Below are 25855 nucleotides of genomic sequence, written 5' to 3' on the forward strand. Positions count from 1 at the left end.
CTCTCATCCAGCCACGTCTCAGATATCCCCACCATGTCATAATTATGCTCCAACAACATTAATTCTAATTCGTCCATTTTGTTGGCAAGGCTTCTGGCATTAGTATACATGCACTTGATGTTCCTCTCTGTACCTCTATTCTTTCTTAAATTACTAACTGTTCTAACCCCACCCCCCATGCCACCGCCACCCCCAACTTCCTTATTTGTGCCCAGGTCTCTATCTGCACTATCTTCCCCTCCTATAAAATGAATACCCTCCCCCCAATCCCTAGTTTAAACACTCCTCCAACCTTCTAACCATTTTCTCCCCCAGCACAGCTGCCCCTTCCCCATTGAGGTGCAGCCCGTCCCTAGCGTAGAGCCTGTAGCCAACTGAGAAGTCGGCCCAGTTCTGCAGGAACCCAAACCCCTCCTTCCTACACCAATTCTTGAGCCACTTATTAACCTCCCTAATCTCCCGTTGCCTCTCTGGCGTGACACGTGGTACAGGCTGTATTTCGGAAAATACCATGTTGGAGGTCCTTGCTATCAGCTTGCAGCCTAATTCCCTGAAATCATCTTTAACCCCTCTGTGACCTTTGACGTACTATCCCGTCGAGGTGACCTGGGCCTATCTGACCCTTGACGGGATAGTACGTCATAGCCGATCGGCCGCGCTCACGGGGGGAGCGCGGCCGATCGCGGCCGGGTGTCAGCTGCATATCGCAGCTGACATCCGGCACTATGTGCCAGGAGCGGTCACGGACCGCCCCCGGCACATTAACCCCCGGCACACCGCGATCAAACATGATCGCGATGTGCCGGCGATGCAGGGAAGCATCGCGCAGGGAGGGGGCTCCCTGCGGGCTTCCCTGAGCCCCCCGCAGCAACGCGATGTGATCGCGTTGCTGCGAGGGTCTTACCTCCCTCCCTGCCTGCTCCAGACCCGGATCCAAGATGGCCGCGGATCCGGGTCCTGCAGGGAGGGAGGTGGCTTCACAGAAGCCTGCTCAGAGCAGGCACTGTGAAGCAGCCTGCACTTCTCTCAGATCGGTGATCTGTCAGAGTGCTATGCAAACTGGCAGGTCACCGATCTGTAATGTCGCCCCCTGGGGCAAAGTAAAAAAGTAAAAAAAAAAATTTCCAAATGTGTAAAAAAAAATAAAAAAAAATATTCCAAAATAATGAAAAAAAAAAAAATATATTATTCCCATAAATACATTTCTTTACCTAAATATAAAAAAAACAAAACAATAAAAGTACACATATTTAGTATCGCCGTGTCCGTAACGACCCGACCTATAAAACTGGCCCACTCGTTAACCCCTTCAGTAAACACCGTAAGAAAAAAAAAAAAAAACGAGGCAAAAAACAACGCTTTATTATCATACCGCCGAACAAAAAGTGGAATAACACGCGATCAAAAAGACAGATATAAATAACCATGGTACCGCTGAAAAATATTTAGAATTGAGAGTCCTCAGTGGTTGATACCTTTTAATGGCTAACTGAAAAGATGGTAACAAATTGCAAGCTTTCGAGACTACATACGTCTCTTCATCAGGCAAAGACTAAAACAAATTCTGAAGAATCACATATTTATGCACAACATAGTATAGAGAAAAAAAAAAAAAAAAAGAGGGGAAAAAAACCATGGATAAGCTAGGTGACATGAAGCAGAATTACCATGGGTGATAAACAGTTACGTCCATAAATATTGGGCCAATTCTTAGATAAGGATTGTTTTATTGTCCTGTGATTAGGGTCTCGTTCTGTTGTGATGACCCCACATGGTCTGAGGGGCAAGTTCATTAGTTGATGTAAAAAGACATAAATCCGTGTGACACATTCATTCCTGCATTTAGAGTGTCAAAGGTCGTCATAAGTTTATACTCCCAGACTCTTCTGTCTCTCTGAGTTTTGAAGTTACTTTTCAATACAAGTAATTTCATGTCCATAATGCTATGATTTGGGAGACAGAAATGTATTGCCACAGGTATATCCATTCTTTTTTCTTTTATTGTATGGCGATGAGAGTTCATCCTTGTTCTCAGTTTCTGCCCTGTCTCCCCCACATACAGACCCCCATTTGGACATTTAGTACAAATAATTAGGTACACCACATTAGAAGTGACGCAGCTGAAAGTACCTGGTATCTTGTAGTCCTGATGTGAATTGGGGATTTTTATCTTGTCCGTGGTCATTATAAATGGACAGGTTTTACATTTTTTCTGATTGCAGGGAAAGGTACCTGCAGCTGTTGGAGAGGACAAAGAGCTTCTGACAATGATGCTTCTTAGATTTGGGGGCTGCCTAAAACACAGTAGTGGGGGGTCTGGAAAAATGGATTGTAAGCGGGCATCTTTTTGCAGTAAAGGTTGTAATTTCCGTGCAGCTCCCCTTAGCGCCTCCAGATTTGGATTGTAGGTGACCACTAGAGGTACCCGGTTTTTTTCTTCTATAGCTTTGTAATGTAGCAGGTGATTCCTTGATATTCTGGAGGCTCTTGTAATCTGATTTTCAATTGTTCTTGGATGGTAGCCCTGATTCAAAAAGGTCTTTCTGAGGCGACCCAGGTGTTCATCTCTATCCATTGGGTTGGAACATATACGATTGTATCTGATGGCTTGGCTGTAGACAATGGAGTTTTTTATGTGTTTTGGATGGAAACTGTCCCATTTAAGGTATGTTGGACGGTCGATTGGCTTCTGATACAGGGATGTCTCTATTTTATTGTTCTGCAGCTTAATGATGGTGTCCAAAAAGTTAATTTCTGTGCAGGAGTAGTTGAGTGTCAAGTTGATGGTAGGGTGAAATTGATTAAACTGTTCATGGAACATCTTTAGCTGTGGCCCAGACTCTGTCCAGATGATTAAAATATCATCAAGGTAGCGGTAGTACGCCAGAGGCCTGATGGGACATGAGGACAAAAAGTCGCTTTCAAGCTTGGCCATGAACAGATTTGCATACTGTGGGGCCATTTTACTTCCCATTGCTGTGCCAGTCTCCTGTAGATAGATCTTCTTGTCAAACTCAAAGTAATTGTGGGTGAGGATAAATTTTATAAGTTTCACCACAGAATTTGCATCAGTCCCTGTGTTTTCTAGGAAGAATTTGCAGGCATTTAATCCATCCTGATGTGGGATATTGGAGTACAAAGATTCCACATCCATGGTGGCCAGGATGGTTCCTTCTGGTAGAGGATCTATTGCTGATAGTTTATTCAATAGGTCAGTTGTGTCCTGAATGAAGCTGGGTGTATCTTTTACTAGGGGTTTAAGAATACCCTCTACCCATCCAGATACCTGCTTAGTAAGGGTGCCCACACATGAAATAATTGGTCTTCCTGGGTTTCCAGATTTGTGGATTTTGGGAAGCATGTAGAATGTCCCTGTTCTTGGACTTTCTGGTATCAGGTCATCGGCTCTTATGGATACGTCAGGCAGACAAGATACTAACTTGTTTAGTTCCTTGTAATAGTCCTGTGTAGGATCCGACTCCAATGTTTTGTAGTAGCGTGTGTCCATAAGTTGTCTGTTTGCTTCCTTCATGTAGTCTGATGTGTTCATCATGACTATTGCACCACCCTTGTCAGCAGGTTTGATGATGATTTCTTTGTTGGTTTTCAGAGACTGTATGGCCTTTCTCTCCTGGGCACTGATGTTGAATGCTTGTGTCCTGTTAGTATCTATGATGGTGGATTTTATCAAATGTCTGAAGGAGTCTATATAGTTATCCAAATGAGGGTTGCGTCCCGGTGGAGGTGTCCAGTCTGACCTCTTTTTGGTTGTTAGAATCCCTTTTCCTTCAGTCTGAGTGTTTTCTGAATCTTCTGTATCATTGAAATATTCCCTCAGACGCAGTCTCCTGAAAAAATGTTCCATATCACTGCAGAGTTCAGTTTTATCCAGGGCCTTAGTAGGACAAAATGAGAGTCCTCTGGAAAGCACGGCCAGCTCCACTTTGTTGGGTTTATAATCTGAGAGATTAATGACACAGTTATTTGTGCCTGGAATGGAGTGGTTGTCCAAGTTGTCAGGTTTAGGCTTTGTTTTGTATCTGTTTGCATAGAGGCCTGAATTGAGGCGCAATCTGTGCAGTTTCTTTTCCTTGTTATGAATTAGATGGGTCCGTAGTTTGTTGTAGTATTGTTGTAATTTTTGCTCTGTGTCTGCTGTAAGTGTTTTCCTCAGGGTTTCAAACTGCCCTTGGACTTTACTCTTTATGCTGTAGCAGACATGCAAAAGATGATTCCTTAATCTCTCAGAAGTCCTGTGACACAGGTTCTGTGCATAATGGGTGTTGTAGGTATGAAGGATTGGGTTTGTAATCCAGAGTCCTTTGGGAATTAGATTCTCCTTTTTGCATGTAGATAGATTTTGTTACAGGAAAGAAATATATCTTGGTACCGTGTTAGCCAGTAGATAGAAAAATATTTAGAATTGAGAGTCCTCAGTGGTTGATACCTTTTAATGGCTAACTGAAAAGATAGTAACAAATTGCAAGCTTTCGAGACTACATACGTCTCTTCATCAGGCAAAGACTAAAACAAATTCTGAAGAATCACATATTTATGCACAACATAGTATAGAGAAAAAAAAAAAAAAAAAGAGGGGAAAAAAAACCATGGATAAGCTAGGTGACATGAAGCAGAATTACCATGGGTGATAAACAGTTACGTCCATAAATATTGGGCCAATTCTTAGATAAGGATTGTTTTATTGTCCTGTGATTAGGGTCTCGTTCTGTTGTGATGACCCCACATGGTCTGAGGGGCAAGTTCATTAGTTGATGTAAAAAGACATAAATCCGTGTGACACATTCATTCCTGCATTTAGAGTGTCAAAGGTCGTCATAAGTTTATACTCCCAGACTCTTCTGTCTCTCTGAGTTTTGAAGTTACTTTTCAATACAAGTAATTTCATGTCCATAATGCTATGATTTGGGAGACAGAAATGTATTGCCACAGGTATATCCATTCTTTTTTCTTTTATTGTATGGCGATGAGAGTTCATCCTTGTTCTCAGTTTCTGCCCTGTCTCCCCCACATCTGCATCACTTCTAATGTGGTGTACCTAATTATTTGTACTAAATGTCCAAATGGGGGTCTGTATGTGGGGGAGACAGGGCAGAAACTGAGAACAAGGATGAACTCTCATCGCCATACAATAAAAGAAAAAAGAATGGATATACCTGTGGCAATACATTTCTGTCTCCCAAATCATAGCATTATGGACATGAAATTACTTGTATTGAAAAGTAACTTCAAAACTCAGAGAGACAGAAGAGTCTGGGAGTATAAACTTATGACGACCTTTGACACTCTAAATGCAGGAATGAATGTGTCACACGGATTTATGTCTTTTTACATCAACTAATGAACTTGCCCCTCAGACCATGTGGGGTCATCACAACAGAACGAGACCCTAATCACAGGACAATAAAACAATCCTTATCTAAGAATTGGCCCAATATTTATGGACGTAACTGTTTATCACCCATGGTAATTCTGCTTCATGTCACCTAGCTTATCCATGGTTTTTTTCCCCTCTTTTTTTTTTTTTTTCTCTATACTATGTTGTGCATAAATATGTGATTCTTCAGAATTTGTTTTAGTCTTTGCCTGATGAAGAGACGTATGTAGTCTCGAAAGCTTGCAATTTGTTACCATCTTTTCAGTTAGCCATTAAAAGGTATCAACCACTGAGGACTCTCAATTCTAAATATTTTTCTATCTACTGGCTAACACGGTACCAAGATATATTTCTTTCATGGTACCGCTGAAAGCGTCATCTTGTCCCGCAAATAACGAGCCACCATACAGCATCATCAGCAGAAAAATAAAAAAGTTATAGTCCTGAGAATAAAGCGATGCAAAAATAATTATTTTTTCCATAAAATAGTTTTTATCGTATAAAAGAGCCAAAACATAAAAAAAATAATATAAATGAGATATCGCTGTAATCGTACTGACCCGAAGAATAAAACTGCTTTATCAATTTTACCAAACGCGGAACGGTATAAACGCCTCCCCCAAAAGAAATTCATGAATAGCTGGTTTTTGGTCATTCTGCCTCACAAAAATCGGAATAAAAAGCGATCAAAAAATGTGACGTGCCCAAAAATGTTACCAATAAAAACGTCAACTCGTCCCGCAAAAAACAAGACCTCACATGACTCTGTGGACCAAAATATGGAAAATTTATAGCTCTCAAAATGTGGTAACGCAAAAAATATTTTTTGCAATAAAAAGCGTCTTTCAGTGTGTGACGGCTGCCAATCATAAAAATCCGCTAAAAAACCCGCTATAAAAGTAAATCAAACCCCCCTTCATCACCCCCTTAGTTAGGGAAAAATAAAAAAAAAGTATTTATTTCCATTTTCCCATTAGGGTTAGGGCTAGGGTTGGGGCTAGGGTTAAGGCTACAGTTAGGGTTGGGGCTAAAGTTAGGGTTAGGGTTGGGGCTAAAGTTACGGTTAGGGTTTAGATTACATTTACGGTTGGGAATAGGGTTGGGATTAGGGTTAGGGGTGTGTCAGGGTTAGAGGTGTGGTTAGGGTTACTGTTGGGATTAGGGTTAGGGGTGTGTTTGGATTAGGGTTTCAGTTATAATTGGGGGGTTTCCACTGTTTCGGCACATCAGGGGCTCTCCAAACGCGACATGGCGTCCGATCTCAATTCCAGCCAATTCTGCGTTGAAAAAGTAAAACAGTGCTCCTTCCCTTCCGAGCTCTCCCGTGTGCCCAAACAGGGGTTTACCCCAACATATGGGGTATCAGCGTACTCAGGACAAATAGAACAACAACCTTTGGGGTCCAATTTCTCCTGTTACCCCTAGGAAAATACAAAACTGGGGGCTAAAAAATAATTTTTGTGGGAAAAAAAAGGATTTTTTATTTTCACGGCTCTGCGTTATAAACTGTAGTGAAACACTTGGGGGTTCAAAGTTCTTACAACACATCTAGATAAGTTCCTTGGGGGGTCTAGTTTCCAAAATGGTGTCACTTGTGCGGGGCTTCTACTGTTTAGGTACATTAGGGGCTCTGCAAACGCAATGTGACACCTGCAGACCATTCCATCTAAGTCTGCATTCCAAATGGCGCTCCTTCCCTTCCGAGCCCTCCCATGCATCCAAACGGTGGTTCCCCCCACATATGGGGTATCAGCGCACTCAGGACAAATTGGACAACAACTTTTAGGGTCCAATTTCTCCTGTTACCCTCGGGAAAATACAAAACTGGGGGCTGAAAAATAATTTTTGTGGGAAAAAATTTTTGTTTTATTTTTACGGCTCTGCATTATAAACTTCTGTGAAGCCCTTGGTGGGTCAAAGCGCTCACCACACATCTAGATAAGTTCCTTAGGGGGTCTACTTTCCAACATGGTGTCACTTGTGGGGGATTTCTACTGTTTAAGTACATTAGGGGCTCTGCAAACGCAATGTGACGCCTGCAGACCATTCCATCTAAGTCTGCATTCCAAATGGCGCTCCTTCACTTCCGAGCCCTTCCATGCGTCCAAACGGTGGTTTCCCCCCACATATGGGGTATCAGCGCACTCAGGACAAATTGGACAACAACTTTTGGGGTCCAATTTCTCTTGTTACCCTCGGAAAAATACAAAACTGGGGGCTGAAAAATAATTTTTGTGGGAAAAAATTTTAGTTTTATTTTTACGGCTCTGCATTATAAACTTCTGTGAAGCCCTTGGTGGGTCAAAGCGCTCATCACACATCTAGATAAGTTCCTTAGGGGGTCTACTTTCCAACATGGTGTCACTTGTGGGGGGTTTCTACTGCTTAGGTACATTAGGGGCTCTGCAAACGCAATGTGACGCCTGCAGACCATTCCATCTAAGTCTGCATTCCAAATGGCGCTCCTTCCTTTCCGAGCCCTCCCATGCGCCCAAACAGTGGTTCTCCCCACATATGGTATATCATCGCATTCAGGACAACTTGGACAACAGATTTTGGGGTCCAATTTCTCCTGCTACCCTCGGGAAAATACAAAACTGGGGGCTAAAAAAATAATTTTTGTGGGAAAAAATTTTTGTTTTATTTTTACGGCTCTGCATTATTAACTTCTGTGAAGCCCTTGGTGGGTCAAAGCGCTCAAAACACATCTAGATAAGTTCCTTAGGGGGTCTACTTTCCAAAATGGTGTCACTTGTGGGGGGTTTCAATGTTTAGGCACATCAGTGGCTCTCCAAACGCAACATGGCGTCCCATCTCAATTCCTGTCAATTTTGCATTGAAAAGTCAAACGGTGCTACTTCCCTTCCGAGCTCTCCCAAGCGCCCAAACAGTGGTTTATCGCCACATATGGGGTATCAGCGTACTCAGGACAAATTGTACAACAACTTTTGGGGTCCAATTTCTTCTCTTACCCTTGGGAAAATAAAAAATTGGGGGCGAAAAATAATTTTTGTGAAAAATATGATTTTTTATTTTTACGGTTCTGCATTATATACTTCTGTGAAGTACTTGGTGGGTCAAAGTGCTCACCACACCTCTAGATAAGTTCCTTATGGGGTCTACTTTCCAAAATGGTATCACTTGTGGGGGGTTTCAATGTTTAGGCACATCAGGGGCTCCCCAAACGCAACATGGCGTCCCATCTCAATTCCAGTCAATTTTGCATTGAAAAGTCAAATGGCGCTCCTTCGCTTCCGAGCTCTGTCATGCGCCCAAACAGTGGTTTACCCCCACATATGGGGTATCGGCGTACTCAGGACAAATTGTACAACAAATTTTGGGGTCCATTTTCTCCTGTTACCCTTGGTAAAATAAAACAAATTGGAGCTGAAGTAAATTTTTTGTGAAAAAAAGTTAAATGTTCATTTTTATTTAAACATTCCAAAAATTCCTGTGAAGCACCAGAAGGGTTAATAAACTTCTTGAATATGGTTTTGAGCACCTTGAGGGGTGCAGTTTTTAGAATGGTGTCACACATGGGTATTTTCTATCATATAGACCCCTCAAAATGACTTCAAATGAGATCTGGTCCCTAAAAAAAAATGGTGTTGTAAAAATGAGAAATTGCTGGTCAACTTTTAACCCTTATAACTCCCTAACAAAAAAAAATTTTGGTTCCAAAATTGTGCTGATGTAAAGTAGGCATGTGGGAAATGTTACTTATTAAGTATTTTGCATGACATATCTCTGTGATTTAAGGGCATAAAAATTCAAAGTTGGAAAATTGCAAAATTTTCAAAATTTTCGCCAAATTTCCATTTTTTCTGCAAATAAACGCAGGTAATATCAAAGAAATTTTACCACTATCATGAAGTACAATATGTCACGAGAAAACAATGTCAGAATCGCCAAGATCCGTTGAAGCGTTCCAGAGTTATAACCTCATAAAGGGACAGTGGTCAGAATTGTAAAAATTGGCCCGGTCATTAACGTGCAAACCACCCTTGGGGGTGAAGGGGTTAAGGGCCTTCCACCTACCTCTAACTTTGTCATTTGTGCCAATGTGCACCATGACCGCTGGGTCCTCACCAGCCCCTCCCAGTAATCTGTCCACCCGATCAGCGATGTGTCTGACTCGAGCGCCAGGTAGGCAGCACACCGTCCAACGATCCCTGTCTTTGTGACAGATTGCCCTATCTGTTCCCCTAATAATTGAGTCCCCCACTACCAGCACCTGTCTGGCCTGCCCTGCTCTCCTATTTCCCTCCTTACTGGAGCAGTCACTCCTCCGGCTTTCAGAGGACATGCCTGGCTGCAGCAGTGCTACCCCTGTACTGGCACCCCCCTCATCTGCCAACTTAGCAAACTTATTGGGGTGTGCCAGATCAGGACTAGCCTCCCTGGCACTCTTCCCTCTAACCCGCTTTCTGAATGTCACCCAGCTACCTACTTCACTGTCCTGCAGCTCCATCCTACCATCCCCCTCCTCATCTATCCCATTGAGCGTCTGCTCAGTGAGCAGAAGACTCCTCTCCATATTGTCTGTGGATCTCAGTGTTGCCAGCTGCACATTTAGATCCAGAATCTGGGATTCCAAATGCTCAACGTGCTCACATCTCGCACAGCAGTATGCACCCTGTTGAAGACAAATTCGCCATTTGAAACATTTTAAAATTTTACTCAACTTTTTTCTGCCGTAATTTGCATGATTTAAAAAAACCTGTTGAAAGGGTTGTGCTATAGCTAAAAAAATAAAATTATGCAAGTGAGCAAGAAAAGGATCGTTGCATTTTCACTAATTTCATTAATCCTCCTACACTATTTTTATTAACTTAGTGCAAACTCCACTGGCCTTAAAAACAAAAAAAAAAGTAAAAGTAAAACGACGATTAAAAAACCCCACAAGTTAAGAATCGCAGCCTTATTTTGCCCCACTTTTTTTTTTTTTTTTTTGCTCTAGAAAGTGATTTTCAAATGTTGCCACAATTGTCACACGGTCTCCCAGACTAATCTACCCCTTTTTCATCAAGGCTTCACACCACATTCAGACAAGACCCAAACTATAGAATAATAGTGAAAAACAAACAAAAACCCCACAAACGTCACTTGCCCGAGTGCAGCGCCCGCTTCCTTCATCAGCCTCGTTATATCAAGACTACAAACCACAGCTCTACTGCAGACAATCGCTTCTCATGCCGTCTACATCCGCTTAGCCTCTGATCTCCGTGATTGGCTGCAGCGGTGATGTGCACTTTAGTTATGACTTCAATACTGCAGCTGAATCACAGAGACCGGAGCAGCCGAAACAGAGACCGGAGCAGCGTCAGACAGCCAGTGTTAGATCTGGGAACGGTGAATATTATTTTTTTTTTTGCTAGTATCCTGATGTCTGATGACTACTTTCTTAAGTGGAAGCCCCCTTTAAGGACAGACCATCAATATTTAGCCAATATTAGTGAAGGTGTCTGGTTTTGCAACTCGGGCAGCAACATCCTTGTTTTGAGGGTCCCAGCAAAAGGTCACTTGGGAAATGTAGGTAGCCGTCCACAGATCTCCATCTAATAAGACGTCTGGCCAGGACTTCTGATTATGCACCAACGCCTGTGAAAGCTGTCGGATAGATCCCCTCCATTAGCTATTTGTGGGGTTTCATAACTTTCTATTAATGACCGACATGAAGGCCGCTCCGACCGATATATCCGCTGCCAGGAATGCGGCCAGTAATAGATTTCGGGAGAGAGTGCGTTATTCTTAGCTAATGGGAAAGTGTCTTACAACTGAGGCTGATCTGTAATTATATGGCTGCTACATTCCAGAAAAAGTGCGGAAACCAAATCCAAATGTCAATAACGCCGGGCGGTAAAAAATACTCCGGTCTCAGGAGTCAGCCGAGCGATCCAGGTTACATGATGGTGAAAAACGCAGCAGGCGTCCATGATTATTAAGGGACAGCATTGGAGTCAACAGCTGCATGTGTGGGCAAGGATGCAGGGGAAAAGGTGCAGGATGGCGCATCACATGCCGGCTGCAACACATCAGTCCGCTCCAGCGCTTGACTCCGTATTGTAAAGCTAGCCATAAAAAATAAATGTTCACACTGGCTGCGGACACTAGACCTTATACTAGATTTTCACTTCTAGTTCTTCACACCCACATTACAGCAATAGTATAATAAAATAAATGTATAAACTTGGCATGGTCCAATCTGGGCGTATTGTACAGGAGAGGGAGGAGGTGAGCTGTGATATCACCTATTGTGAATGGTGGATCCTGTGTTATCTATTGTATATAGAGGTGTTATCAGTCATTGTACAGGAGGAGGAGGTGAGCTGTGACATCACCTATTGTGAATGGTGGATCCTGTGTTATCTACTGTATATAGAGGTGTTATCAGTCATTGTACAGGAGGAGGAGGTGAGCTGTGACATCACCTATTGTGAATGGTGGATCCTGTGCTATCTACTGTATATAGAGGTGTTATCAGTCATTGTACATGAGGAGGAGGAGGTGAGCTGCGACATCACCTATTGTAGATGGTGGATCCTGTGTTACCTACTGTATATAGAGGTGTTATCAGTCATTGTCGAGGAGGAGGAGGTAAGCTGTGATGTCAAGTATTCTAAATGGTGGATCCGGTGTTATCTACTGTATATAGAGGTGTTATCAGTCATTGTACATGAGTAGGAGGAGGTGAGCTGTGATATCACCTATTGTAAATGGTGGATCCTGTTATCCACTGTATATAAAGGTGTTATCAGTCATTGTACAGGAGGAGGAGGTGAGCTGTGACATCACCTATTGTGAATGGTTGTGTCACAGGTTCCTTCTCTGGTATCACGCAATCAACAGAGCAAGAGAATAGTGAACAATTCCAAGACCTTTATTTAGGCAAAACATGAAAGGTCCATATATACAATCCATCACACTGAGGATAAAATAGTTCAGAACACGAATGCAGTTCAATAGCAGGATAAAAGTCCAACAATCCAGCAGACAGAGGATCACATAGTCCATATACTCTTCTTTCTCTCTGATATGCTCTTCACATCATGGTTCCACACAGGATCTGATCTCTGTCTCACCTCCCTGATATTTACAAGTCCCTCTCCTCATTCACAAGTTAGGGGGGTGGGTCCCAGGGGCTCATTGTTTCAACAAGCTAGGTCAACATGTCATTAGCATATTAGCAAACAACATTATTCACTGACCCTGTGGAGAGATAACAGAACAGGACTGTGGGGAGAATATCAGATGGCAAATAACTCATCCTACAAGAGAACACAATGAAAATAAGTGAAATATAAATATACACAAAAATGATACCCACATAGCATATCACCCCATCACAACCTCTCCCCCCCTCATAATATGTGAGCACGCCATTAGGTCTACACAGACCTCTGGCCTGCTCACTTTAGTCCACTTTGCTCCACTGTTTATAGCTCCTTGTACAGTGGCAGGGGTTGCAATAATCATGAGCACTTGTTATCCATAAAATCGCGGGTCCTGGCTTTATGGTCATACCAGGCTTTTTGACTGGACTGGGCCGTTCGCTGATGTTCATTAGCCAAGGTAACTAGCTGGGCGAGACAGTCTCTGAACTCTAGAACGTAGGGAATGATGGGCGTTACGGTATCTGTGATATCTCCCTCCAATTGTTCTTTCAGAAGAAGGAGAGGCCCACGGACCTTCTGCTCCCACAAAATGACTTTGTAACTCCCCAATGTCATTTCCAAGGAGGATATCTGCAGGAAGTCCTCCCATAACTCCAATCCAACACATTTTTTTCTCCAAAACCAAAATCCAAACGTACCAAAGCTCGCTGTATATATTTGCAGACACCCCCCGCCAGGACAATGGGAATTCCCGGGCCCTGGTGAATTGCCTCACGGGGGTCAGCGATAGTCAGGAATGCCCGAATGCCCCCGTGTCTCTAAATCCCGACACTTTGTATCCATCAATTAAGACATCCTGCAGGTGGCAATGCCGTTGCTGTGTATTTCTGATGGACAAAGGCCGGAGTCTGTACACTCCAGGAGGGGTATCTATGGTGCCGTGGTCGGTGGCCCACTCTGGTGGGGGTGATGGTAGCTCTTCCTCAGGCGGGATGGAGTGCACAAAATGCACTGGATGAGGTGGGGCTATGTAGGGCTCCCACCGAATCCTTGAGGGACAGCCAGACTGCAAATGTCCAGGTTGCCCACACCCGTAACATCTCTCTGTGATACCCCCAGGTCGTGGTCGGAACTGTTGGGGCCCAGGATTGTGAGCTGTTATTGTCATCGGCCTGCGGCTGGGTGGAGGGGCAGATATAATCGGAGGGAGACAGGGCGCGGGAGAAGGCCGTGGTTCATTGTCCAGAAGCCTCCTCCATTGCGGTCGGATAGTAAGGGCTTCATCGGCCAGGGCTGCAGCTCTATCCATGGTGCACAGCGTGCGCTCCCGGACCCATTCCCGTACCTCTGGGGGCACTTGGCAAGAAATTGTTCTATAAGGAACGCCTGTATAACATCTTCCACAGTAAAGGCATTTTCTGCTTCCAGCCATCTCCGACATGCCTGGGACATCTTATGTGCATACATCCTAAACGGTCCCCCCATAGTGCATGGGAGGTCTCAGAACTTGGCCCTATATGAGTCTGGGGTGATAGCATGGTAATCCAGGATAGTCTTCTTTACTATGTTATAATCCCGATTCCGCTGTGAGTCAATGGTTCAGTAAGCCTCCGCCAGGCTATCGTTCAGGAGTCCCACTAACAAACGCATCCAGCCAGAGTGAGGCACCTCCATCACAGCACACTGCTGCTCAAAGTCCTTGAAGAACCCCTCCACATCTCCGGAAGCCTCATCAAATGGCTTAAACCCTGTCCGGGTGATCCGTACAGGCTCCTGGATCGTGGGGTTTACATTCCACATTGCGTTACTCCCTCTTTCAAACTCCATTGCTTCTTGTCTCCGCTGTGCCTGGTGGGCAGCCTCCTCCTTGTACTCCTGAGAGACGCCTAGGCCCAGAACCGCCATCTCTTCTTCGTACCACACCACCCACTGGCTTTTTGGGGTGGGGGTCCTCGTCTCCAGTGCTCGTCCTTCAGACATATGGGAGGAGGTGGCCGGGCTGGCACCCACCAGTAGGTCAATTAAGGCCTCTTTATTCAGTCCCTGGTAGTTCAGGCCCAAGTCTCTGACTCTCTCCTGTAAACTGGATACAGTCCAATTTCTGTACTCACTCTGTGGGTGGTTCTCATTAGGTTACACTCTGTTGATCCCGCTGTTTGCCACCAGTTGTCACAGGTTCCTTCTCCAATACCACACAACAGAGCAAGAGAAATAATGAACTATTCCAAGACCTTCATTTAGGCAAAAGTACGAAAGGTCCATATACAATCCACCACACAAAGGATAGAATAGTCCAGAACACGAATGCAGTTCAGTAGCAGGATAAAAGTCCAACAATCCAGCAGAGGATAGTATAGTCCATATTCCCTTCTTTCTCTCTGATATGCTCTTCACATCATGGTTCCACACAGGATCTGATCTCTGTCTCACCTCCCTGATATTTACAAGTCCCTCTCCTCATTCACAGGTTAGGGGGGTGGGTCCCAGGGGCTCATTGTTTCAACAAGAAAGGTCAACATTATTAGCTTATTAGCAAACAACATTATTCACTGACCCTGTGGAGAGATAACATAACTGGACTGTGGGGAGAATATCAGATGGCAAATAACAACTCATCCTACAAGAAAACACAATGAAAATAAGTAAAATATAAATATACACAAAAATGATACCCACATAGCATATCACGCCATCACAGGTGGATCCTGTTATCTACTGTATATAGAGGTGTTATCAGTAATTGTTCAGGAGGAGGAGGAGGTGAGCTGTGCCATCACCTATTGTGAATGGTGGATCCTGGATTATCTACTGTATATAGAGGTGTTATCAGTCATTGTACAGGAGGAGGAGGAGGTGAGCTGTGCCATCACCTATTGTGAATGGTGGATCCTGTGTTATCTACTGTATATAGAGGTGTTATCAGTCATTGTACAGGAGGAGGAGGAGGTGAGCTGTGACATCACCTATTGTATACGGTGGATCCTGTGTTATCTACTGTATATAGAGGTGTTACCTTTTATTGTAATTCTGTCAATGAGGCTGCTAAAATCTTTTCTGGACCGTATAGAAAGTGAGAGTCTAGTATACAGTCTAGTGGCCAGTGTGAAATATACAAGATTTATATCTAGTATGCGCCGATGGTGTTCTGTCCAGTCGGTGGTGTAAAGGTTGTGTTGGGAGTGAATGAGGGGGCTTTGTATTGGGTATGGTGTTGTGGGGGTGGCGTTATGCCAGTGTTACTGTATTGGGTTGCTGGTATGTACAGTTTGGGTAGCGAGGGTTGTATTTTCAGTGATGTTATAATGGAGGTGGTCTTATACTGCCGTTGTATCGGGGGTGGCGTCATACCGGCGTTGTGGCTGTTTGCTATCGGGGTGATCCGCCTTAGACTGAGCGCTCGTACTTTAGTCGCACACTCCTGGCCTCCATATTGTATGTTCTTCTGGTGAATTGAACAGTGATATCACGTATATGGAGCAGGGAAGAAAAAAAAATATCTCCATCATTAAAATTCAGGAATTTTGCATATATGAAGGTCGCTCGTCTGACTGCACATAAATCATGTGAAATCCTCGGGGACGTTGCACAGAGCTCGGCCGTGTCCTGGTTCTGTCACTTCTCTGCTTCCTTCCTACGAGGTCTCTGCGTTACCCCCACTACGAATGTAAATTCACTGACGGATCCTATATGTCTTGTATTCCTCATTATTAATCTGCCGCCCATGAAGAGTCAAGGCCGAACGACTCTGCTTCCTCCAGAAAACAGTCATTCTGCGCTTATGGTGCAACCTGGCTAATAACATGGGAGCAAAGTGTCGTCTTCTGTCAATTTCACATTGCTGGGGGCCCACCTGATATTCCCCCTACTAACCGGCTGACTGGAGGTGCTGCAGCGCTCCATTACCTTCACCCTTTCATTGTTCTCCGGACACAGCTCCCTACTTTTGATTGTGGCCATGTCTGGTATTGCAGCTCGGTGATTGGGTTTCTAGATGATGGACACCCAACGATTAATTCCTGATCTCTAAGGACCCCACAGATCACAGCCTAAGGGGGGTCTCAAGCCCTCATTTCAGTCACAGGGGTTGGAGATTGAATGGAGTGGCATGGTCACATTTAATCTCTTTTCTGTTAAACACCTTAAGATGCCGCAGCCACTACTGACAGTGGTATCTAAGGGGTTTAACTGTGCGGATTTGTTATAGCCGATCCCGGCAGGAATCCGGTTGTGTATTACAGCTGTAGTTGTACAGTGACATGGTCTGATCTAATCGGAGCACCGTAATGGTTCGGCACAGGTCCTGTTTGAGAACTTCTGCTGTGCCGCACTGAATCTGCTCAGGTCTTCACGCGGATAAGTCAAAAATGTCACCAAATCGCTCTTTTTACAATAAAAAAAAGCATGATTTCCATGTAGGCCATTTGGCCATTGCGTAGAAATTACATCTTTGTAGCCAGAAACAAGTAGGATCCAATCAGAGGATTTATATAGGTTTATATAGTTTTATTACAAAAGATCCATCAACAGCAGTTTGTTCCGTTTCCACACTTTTCACTTATTGATAAAACCGAAGAAAACTTCAGCTCCGTACGGTCAGTAAAGGTTTCCTGTACTTTTTGCCTTTATTTCATAGTGAACTGAATACACCTTTTTATACTTCTTTTTGAAGAGACAATATAAATGTGTTTCTCCATTGTTACGACTGGTGGCACTGAGGACACAATCTACGGCTACGCACAGACTCGCAGCGCGGCTCACCTAAAATAACACTGGAGAAGTTGAAGTCAAGTGCGGCCCTGCGCTCGGCTGTGACGTTTGTCATTTTCATGCTGTTTTTCTTCTTTCAATCGCGTTATTTTTTATTTTTCATTCATAGGATGAACTTTTGTCTCTCTGTCCTTAAAGAACTCTTATTAATAAGCGGTAGATAGTAACTGTTGTCAGGTGAGTGGCGGTACGGGTTACTAATCCCGCACTAATATAATCATTATTTATCACAAGCCGGCTGTTCAGCTGATGCCATTAGAGCTCCCACAAATTTTATCGATGTCCGTCATATAAATGAATGTCTGCTGAACTCTCCATCCCTGGTAAGGACTGGTTGACTGTCTAATGTATATGGCGGTGTCTCTGCAATCCTCCCAACTGCAGATGTTGGGGGGGGGAAAGAAGGATCAGGCTGATGGATTTCAACATGTCCGATCCTTTTGCTTTTCAAGAAGATATGCAATGTCTGGCAGTTGCTCCGACCATGCATGTGAGCTGAAATATCCTTTGGATTTGTTATAAATCTCTGTTCTGAGATGAGCCCTTTTGGAACCTGTAACTAGAAATGGGCGAACCTGGACAGAAATGGCGAACCTGAACACAAATGTTTGGCGTTCATATCAGACAGTCACCATTCGGGGCCTGAACGCAGAGAGAGACACCATCCCTACCTCACCCCCATACCCAAACTAAAAAGCAGTCTTCTAATTAACCATACGGCCCGTCTGCGCCACATACATGACACCTGACCCCGGACCTGCACTGGTTATTTCTCCATTTCTGCTCCATCTTAGAAACAGAAATCCAAAAATAACAGCAATGCCGAAACTTGCACATAAGCAACCCAGCAGCCCCTATTGCTTATGATGAGGTCCATTGGGTGTCCATCGATGTAGTCTTCAGTTTACCGGTTAGCATGCTGCGCTGAGGTGAGCCTCCAACGTGGATGTGTACAAAGCCTTCTCTGGTATATGGGATCTGTAAATTAATGCAATAAACCTGTAGAGATAAAAAAAACATACCATCCGATCCTGCTCACGTTCCCCAGAAATTATCATTTGCTAATCCTATTCTAATGAATCAGACAGGTGCGCAACACCTGAAGACCATGCACGTATCTCATCAGGCATCTATACCAGTGCCTTTTTGTTTGTTTTTTTTCTCCATAGGTGTGTATTTATATGTACAGTACAGAGTAAAAGTTTGCACACATCTTCTCATTTAAAGATTTTTCTGTATTTTCATGACTATGAAAATTGTACATTCACACTGAAGGCATCAAAACTATGAATTAACACATGTGGAATTATATACTTAACAAAAAAGTGTGAAACTACTGAAATTATGTCTTATATTCTAGGCTCTTCAAAGTAGCCACCTTTTGCTTTGATGACTGCTTTGCACACTCTTGGCATTCTCTTGATGAGCTTCAAGAGGTAGTCACCGGGAATGGTTTTCACTTCACAGGTGTGCCCTGTCAGGTTTAATAAGTGGGATTTCTTGCCTTATAAATGGGGTTGGGACCATCAGTTGTGTTGAGCAGAAGTCTGGTGGATACACAGCTGATAGTCCTACTGAATAGACTGTTAGAATTTGTATTATGGCAAGAAAAAAGCAGATAAGTAAAAAAAAACGAGTGGCCATCATTACTTTAAGAAATTAAGGTCAGTCAGTCCGAAAAATTGGGAAAACTTTGAAAGTGTTCCCAAGTGCAGTTGCAAAAACCATCAAGCGCTACAAAGAAACTGGCTCACATGAGGACCGCCCCAGGAAAGGAAGACCAAGAGTCACCTCTGCTTCTGAGGATAAGTTTATCTGAGTCACCAGCCTCAGAAATCGCAGGTTAACAGCAGCTCAGATTAGAACTAAAGAACACAAGGAATGGACATTAGACCAGTGGAAATCTGTGCTTTGGTCTGATGAGTCTAAATTTGAGATCTTTGGTTCCAACCACCGTGTCTTTGTGCGACGCAGAAAAGGTGAACAGATGGACTCTGCATGCCTGGTTCCCACCGTGAAGCATGGAGGAGGAGGTGTGATGGTGTGGGGGTGCTTTGCTGGTGACACTGTTGGGGATTTATTCTAAATTGAAGGCATACTGAACCAGCATGGCTACCACAGCATGTTGCAGCGGCATGCTATTCCATCTGGTTTGCGTTTAGTTGGACCATCATTTATTTTTCAACAGGACAATGACCCCAAACACACCTCCAGGCTGTGTAAGGGCTATTTAACCAAGAAGGAGAGTGATGGGGTGCTGCGCCAGATGACCTGGCCTCCACAGTCACCAGACCTGAACCCAATCGAGATGGTTTGGGGTGAGCTGGACCGCAGAGTGAAGGCAAAAGGGCCAACAAGTGCTAATTATCTCTGGGAACTCCTTCAAGACTGTTGAAAGACCATTCCCGGTGACTACCTCTTGAAGCTCATCAAGAGAATGCCAAGAGTGTGCAAAGCATTCATCAAAGCAAAAGGTGGCTACTTTAAAGAACTTAGAATATAAGACCGATTTTCAGTTGCTTCCACACTTTAAGTATATAATTCCACATGTGTTATTTCATAGTTTTGACGCCTTCAGTGTGAATTTACAATTTTTATAGTCATGAAAATACAGAAAAATCCTTCAATGAGAAGGTGTGTCCAAACTTTTGCTCTGTACTGTATGCGTATGTATAATATCTAATTAGCCAAAATTGTTCCATTTTGTTACACACATTTATTTCTTGTGTATTGGAACAACACAAAAAGTAGATTAAAAAAAGGCAACTTGGACATAATTTCACACACAACCCCTCTTGACAAAATTATTTGCGCAGTTCCAAAATTTTGGTTAAACAACTTTACTTCAAGCGTGCGATTCTCTTTCAAATTCACCTGTGGCAAGTAACAGGTGTAGGCAATATGAAAATCACACCTGAAAGCAGATGAAAAGGGGAGAAGTTGACTCAATCTTTGCCTTGTGTGTCTGTGTTTGTGCCATACTAAGCATAGAGAACAGAAAAAGGAGAAGAGAATTGTCTGAGGACTTGGGAACCAAAATTGTTGAACAATCTCAATGTTACAAGTCCATCTCCAGAGTTCTGGATATTCCTTTGTCCATGGTTCACAACATAATCATCAATTTTACAACCCATGGCACTGTAGCTACTCCTACCTGGACATGGACGGCAGAGAAACTTGTTGAAGGGTTGCAACACTGGACAGTTCAGATAGTGGATAAGCAGCCCTAATCAAGTTCCAAAGAAATTCAAGCTATGCTGCAGACTCGGGGTGCATCAGTGTCTGTGCAAACTGTCTGTAGACATTTGAATGCAATGAAACAATATGGAAGGAAACACAGCAGAACCCCACAGCTGACACAGACACCTAAAGCTAGACTGCAGCTTGCTAAAATGTACGTGAGTAAGCCAAAATCCTTCTGGAAAAGTGTTTTGTGACCGATGAGTCCAAGATTGAAATTTTTGGTAAAGCACATCATTCTCCTTTTTACTGAAAACGGAATGAGACGTACAAAGAAAAGAACACAGTACCTACAGTCAAATATGGTGGCGGTTCAAAGATGTTTTGGGGTTGTTTAGCTGCCTCTGGCACTAAGTGCCTTGTCTGTGTGCAAGGCATCATGAAATCTGAAGATTACCAAAGGATTTTGGGTCGTCATGTAGTGCCAAGTGTCAGAAAGCTGGGTTTGCGTTCTAGTTTGTGGGTCTTCCAGCAGGACAGTGACCCCAAACATACTTCAGGAAGCACCCAGAAATGGATGGAAACAAAGTGCTGGAGAGCTCTGAAGTGAAGAGCAATGAATCTGGATCCAAGTCCTATTGAATACCTGTATACAGATCTTAAAATTTGCGTTGGGAGACGGTGCCTTCATATATGAGAGTCCTGGAGCAGTTTGCAAAAAATAGTGGTCCAAAATTCCAGCTGAGAGGTGTAAGAAGCTTGTGGATGGTTATAGGAAGCAATTGATTGCGGTTATTTATTTCAAAAGGTATGCAACCAAATATTAGGTTGAGGGTGCCAACAATTTTGTCCAATTCATTTTGGGGGTTTTATGTCACATTTGCTTTTGCTTTTTTTTGTGGTGTTCCAATACACACCAGGAAACGTGTAAAACAAAACATGTATTATTGCAATAATTTTCTTGAACAATTTCACTGATGCCAACACTTTCAGCCATGACTGTATGTACATACATACAACAGGTGAAATAAATATTGAACATGTCACAAATTTTCTAAGTACCATACATATATTTCTAAAGGTGCTATTGACATGGAATTTTCACCAAATGTCAGTAACAACCCATCGAATCCACACAAAGAAATCTAACCATAGATGTCCATAAATTAAGTTGTGTAATAATAATGAAAAATAACACAGAGAAAAGTATTGAGCACGCTTGCTGAAATCTGTTTAATACTTCATACAAAATCTTTTATTTCTGTTGACCGTTTCAAGATAACTCTATCGAGAAACTAGTCGCAGGTATTGCTCAGGTGTGATTTTGGCTCATTGTTCCACACAAACTCTCTTCACATCGTGAAGGTTCTGTGGGCTCCTTCTATGAACTGTGAGCTTCAGTTCCTTCCATACATTCCTCCATTCTGAAGTTTGGAAGTTCAAAAACTCAATGACCTATAAACTGTAGAAATTGATTGCTGTCTTTTCATCATCATTCGATGGCTGCGCAGTATAACCCATATGGTTTCCAGTACTTTTAAGTTACAAGCATGAGCATCCATTATGTAATTGGGTTATGCAGTGCAACTCGCCATTGATGCACAGATTGTAGATATGCGCCATGACTGTGAGATGTATCAGCAGATAAAATGTGTCTTGCTCAGACCTTGCACTATACATAATGCATCTTCAGTCTTACCCGGAGCGCTCCTTTAATTTCTATGCACTGCAGCTTTGCTTTGGAGAGCCATGCGGGCTGTTAAACACTCATGTCCCTTTCTTACCAAGTGCTAATCTGCTGTGCTGACGAAGAAGCAACACCCCCACCTCCATCCCTAGATACCAACGACCTCATTCAACAGCTCCGTATATTTAGAAACCCCATAATGAATAGCAGTGCAGACTCCATGGGGAATTGAGGCGCAGTAGGCGCTAGATTCCTGCTACAGCTCATTTGTTTTTCTTTGGCCCATTGGGAATTGGTGCTCGAAGGAGAGAAGAATTAGCACATATCTCCATAGCAGTGTAATCCCGCAGATAAGGTCCTTGCATTTCAGTGACTGCCCCACATTTGTCTGATGAGGTCAATCATTACAAATGTCCCGCTCCTCCTCTTCTGCCGTTGTTTGCTTTATCCTTTCTGCTTTTGGTTTACGATTCAAAGGGATGTCACAATTGTCTACTTTTTATTCCATGTTCTGGTTTTGTTTTTTTTTGCTCTGGGTAATTCCCAGGCAGAACCATTAATTGGCCATTGAAGGTCTGTCTATGGGTTTTTTATTGGCGCAGCACAGCCCCCTAAGACTCTCATCTCCTGGCTTTTTCATACAAATTGGCCAATTCTTCTCTTTACTGACGTCATCTTGTCAGGTTGAGAGTCGAAAGACCCCAATACATTGAGCAATTGGCCTAGTCGAAGCAGGGTCACCCAACTCGAATACGTAGTGAGCCCTTTTGATGGTCAACTCTTTCCACTAAAATTGGTCAACCTTAGTCAACCAGGACTGTGCAAGGTAACTGCATCCAGAGCCATCCACTCTCATGATCACTGTCGGCAGAGAGGAGGAGCGAGCAATTAGAATTTCTACACCCGATCCATTTGTTTTCCAGCAAGAAACACATGAACGTTTGACTGCGCAGAGTGCTCATGAGTGGGGAGATATATCTGTCTGCCGATGGATCATTCGACAACTTCTATCTCCCTTCCCATTGTGACCTTCTGTTTTGTAAGAAGTCATTTTTCAGTTGCATCACATGGACAGGACCTACAGTGGTATCTTTGTTTGAAGCATGATATGTGGGAAAAGGTTGAAAAGTTCCAGGGGGCCGAATACTTTCACAAGGCACTGTATGTCCTGTATGTTTACTGGGCTAAGATGCTAAATAGATAGAGATATATGTAATTTATTGTGAGGCAGTGGTGGGAATCATATATATGTCCCCCAGGATGTGCATAGAAACATACTGAATCCGCTGGAGAGCATTGTAATTACATCTACAGTTGTGGTTGCAACGCAAACTAAAAGTAAGTGTGGACTGGGTCAAGCTAGATTTAGGAAAACCTGACATGGGCTTTTATTTTTGGAGAGATTTGTAGGAAGGTAGTGGGACGGATCTCTTCCTCCAGTCCTGATCTTGGAAGTGGTCCATGGCAACAATCCCCTATTTAAACGTTCAGGTGAGGATTGCTGTGTCAGTATTTGGTTTTGCAAGCATCAGAGCAGGAGGATCTGTGTATGCGAGGTCTGTGTGAGACTGAACACAGGTCAGAGCCAGAGAGAGCAAAGCCATTACTGAACCCACGAGTGGTACGGTGGTGCAGTCGCCCACGGCAATTGACTGATGCCAACTTTCCAGCTGCAAACCGGATGATAGTTTACATTTATTTTCAGAAGTTGGAAAATAAAGACTTTTAAGTTGTTACTGCACGGACATGAAAGCCGCTGCCTTAAAATAAATATATTGTATATATTGTTTTGGGGGTTTTTTTCAACGGCCTTCGGCTCGGTCCATTTAATATTTGATAATGATTGCAATGACCCTACATAAATTTGTAGGATCTTTCAAAAGATGTATGGTGTTTATGGGCTGCTTCAACCAATGTACAGTCGACAGGCAATGAAATGATTCTCAGGTTCGATTGTGAACCCTGTGTAAACATGGAGCCATCCACCATACCCACGTATCAACTTATAGGCTTCTAGTAAAGGATGTTGTGAGTTCAAGGCAAGGGCAGCTCCAGGAAATCTGTGGGTAGCCTTCTCCTCCGCATTAAGTTGCTGCCTATCAACACCCTTTGGAGTTATTGTACGAGGGAATGTATCTCTTTCGGAGAAAGACTGACATGTCAAGGTGTTTTTGTTTTTTTTTACTTTTTGGCCAATGTATTTATAGCAAAGCCCGACTGAGTCACACTCCTGGAGGTGTCAATAGGCCGTGGGCTCTGCAGGATTTCAGGCTCTCCAGGGATTTCATGGTCAACTCACAGTGAAACACTTTAATTTGGAAAGGCTGGGGCAGGCCGAATCAGTTTGTTCAGGAGGATCTATAAAGTCTATTTCTTCCTGGTCTGCTCTCAACTCCCTGGAAGATGACCCCCACAGGATCCCTATGTTTGTTTTCCCACGTCCATCATGTGACACCACCCGATAACACCCATGTTGACTGGCACCATTAGCAGTTATTAATGATTCCCCTTATTCCAATCCGAATGCGATTTTTCTTAAAGGGTTTATATAGGATTTTGACAGCAAGGGCTGCTTTCTTCCAGTGGTCGTGCCTGGTGCAGCTTTGTCCCTTTAAATTGCACAAGGCTCAGCTGCAGTAGTCTGAGAATAGGTGCTGCATTTTATTTATAAAGAAAGCAGCCATGTTTTTCTAATCCTCTGCAATTCCTTAAAATTTGCCCACAGACCACCCTCAGCAGCACAGACAAGCACCAGCACCAAAGGAAATAAATTAACGTATGTTAAAAACTATTTTTCTTTTAAACCGCTCTTGACAAATTTTAAATGTAAATAGATTGTTGCAGTAATTCTAGAATCTTGGTAATCTCCCCCTTGTGTTAGGACAATGTAGTTAAAATCGGCTTTTACTAAATAATCCGCAAGAATGCAAAAATGGCAACGCGTTTCGGAACTCTTATGATCTTTCTTCATAGCATTTATGGATCATAAGTGACACCTTCCATTTTTTTTGCATTTGAGTCTTTCCTATTTCTCCTGGATTATTTAATGAGACTATTTTAAATACATTTGGATCAAGGGATCATGACCACCTTCATCCTTTCTCATTTGTTGCACACAGACCGAGTGATCCGTGGACCTGGTCGTGGAATTTCTTTCTACTACCCACTTCTGTTCACCCCAGGCAGACGGAATTTGATAATTTTTTTACAATTTTTTTTTTTTCCCGCCAACTTTGGCTTGATAGACAAGTGTCTCCCTATTTGTGTACAGAAAGAGACCTGTCAATCCAGTTTTGGCAGGGAGAATCCAGAGGAAACTGCCCAGCAGATTCTAATCTCCATTTTTTAATACATTCTTTCTATAATGAGGGATCAAATCTATGAGCAAATCTATTTCCTGGGCCCCTTTCCATGGCCACCGGACTAGATCCCTGCAAGACCGCCTCCTAGCTACCCTTGGTGCCTCTTCTAATTTGTAGGCTCGGCACAATATCATCATTTCAGTGTGATGCCATCATGACGTCACACTCCACTTACTAATTAGGAGAGGTTCCGAGAATGCAGTCAGTTAACAGGCGGCTCGCCGTCCGGTAGACATAGAATATGGACGTAGCCACTGGGCCAAGGTCCTGCGATTTGATTTGCTCACCTCTAGTTCTCATATATTGATCTAGCTTTAGGATAGTTCGTCAGTATCTGATCAGTGGAGTC

At 43.3% G+C, this 25855-nt stretch overlaps 1 protein-coding gene across 2 annotated transcripts in view; it reads left to right on the plus strand.

Moving 5' to 3' along the window:
* CTIF (cap binding complex dependent translation initiation factor) overlaps nucleotides 1-25855 on the plus strand; it is a 174706-nt gene that overhangs the window by 86671 nt on the left and 62180 nt on the right. The window lies entirely within an intron of this gene.

Source organism: Ranitomeya variabilis, chromosome 1, assembly GCF_051348905.1.
Source record: "Ranitomeya variabilis isolate aRanVar5 chromosome 1, aRanVar5.hap1, whole genome shotgun sequence".
In the NCBI taxonomy this organism is placed as follows: Eukaryota; Metazoa; Chordata; class Amphibia; order Anura; family Dendrobatidae; genus Ranitomeya; species Ranitomeya variabilis.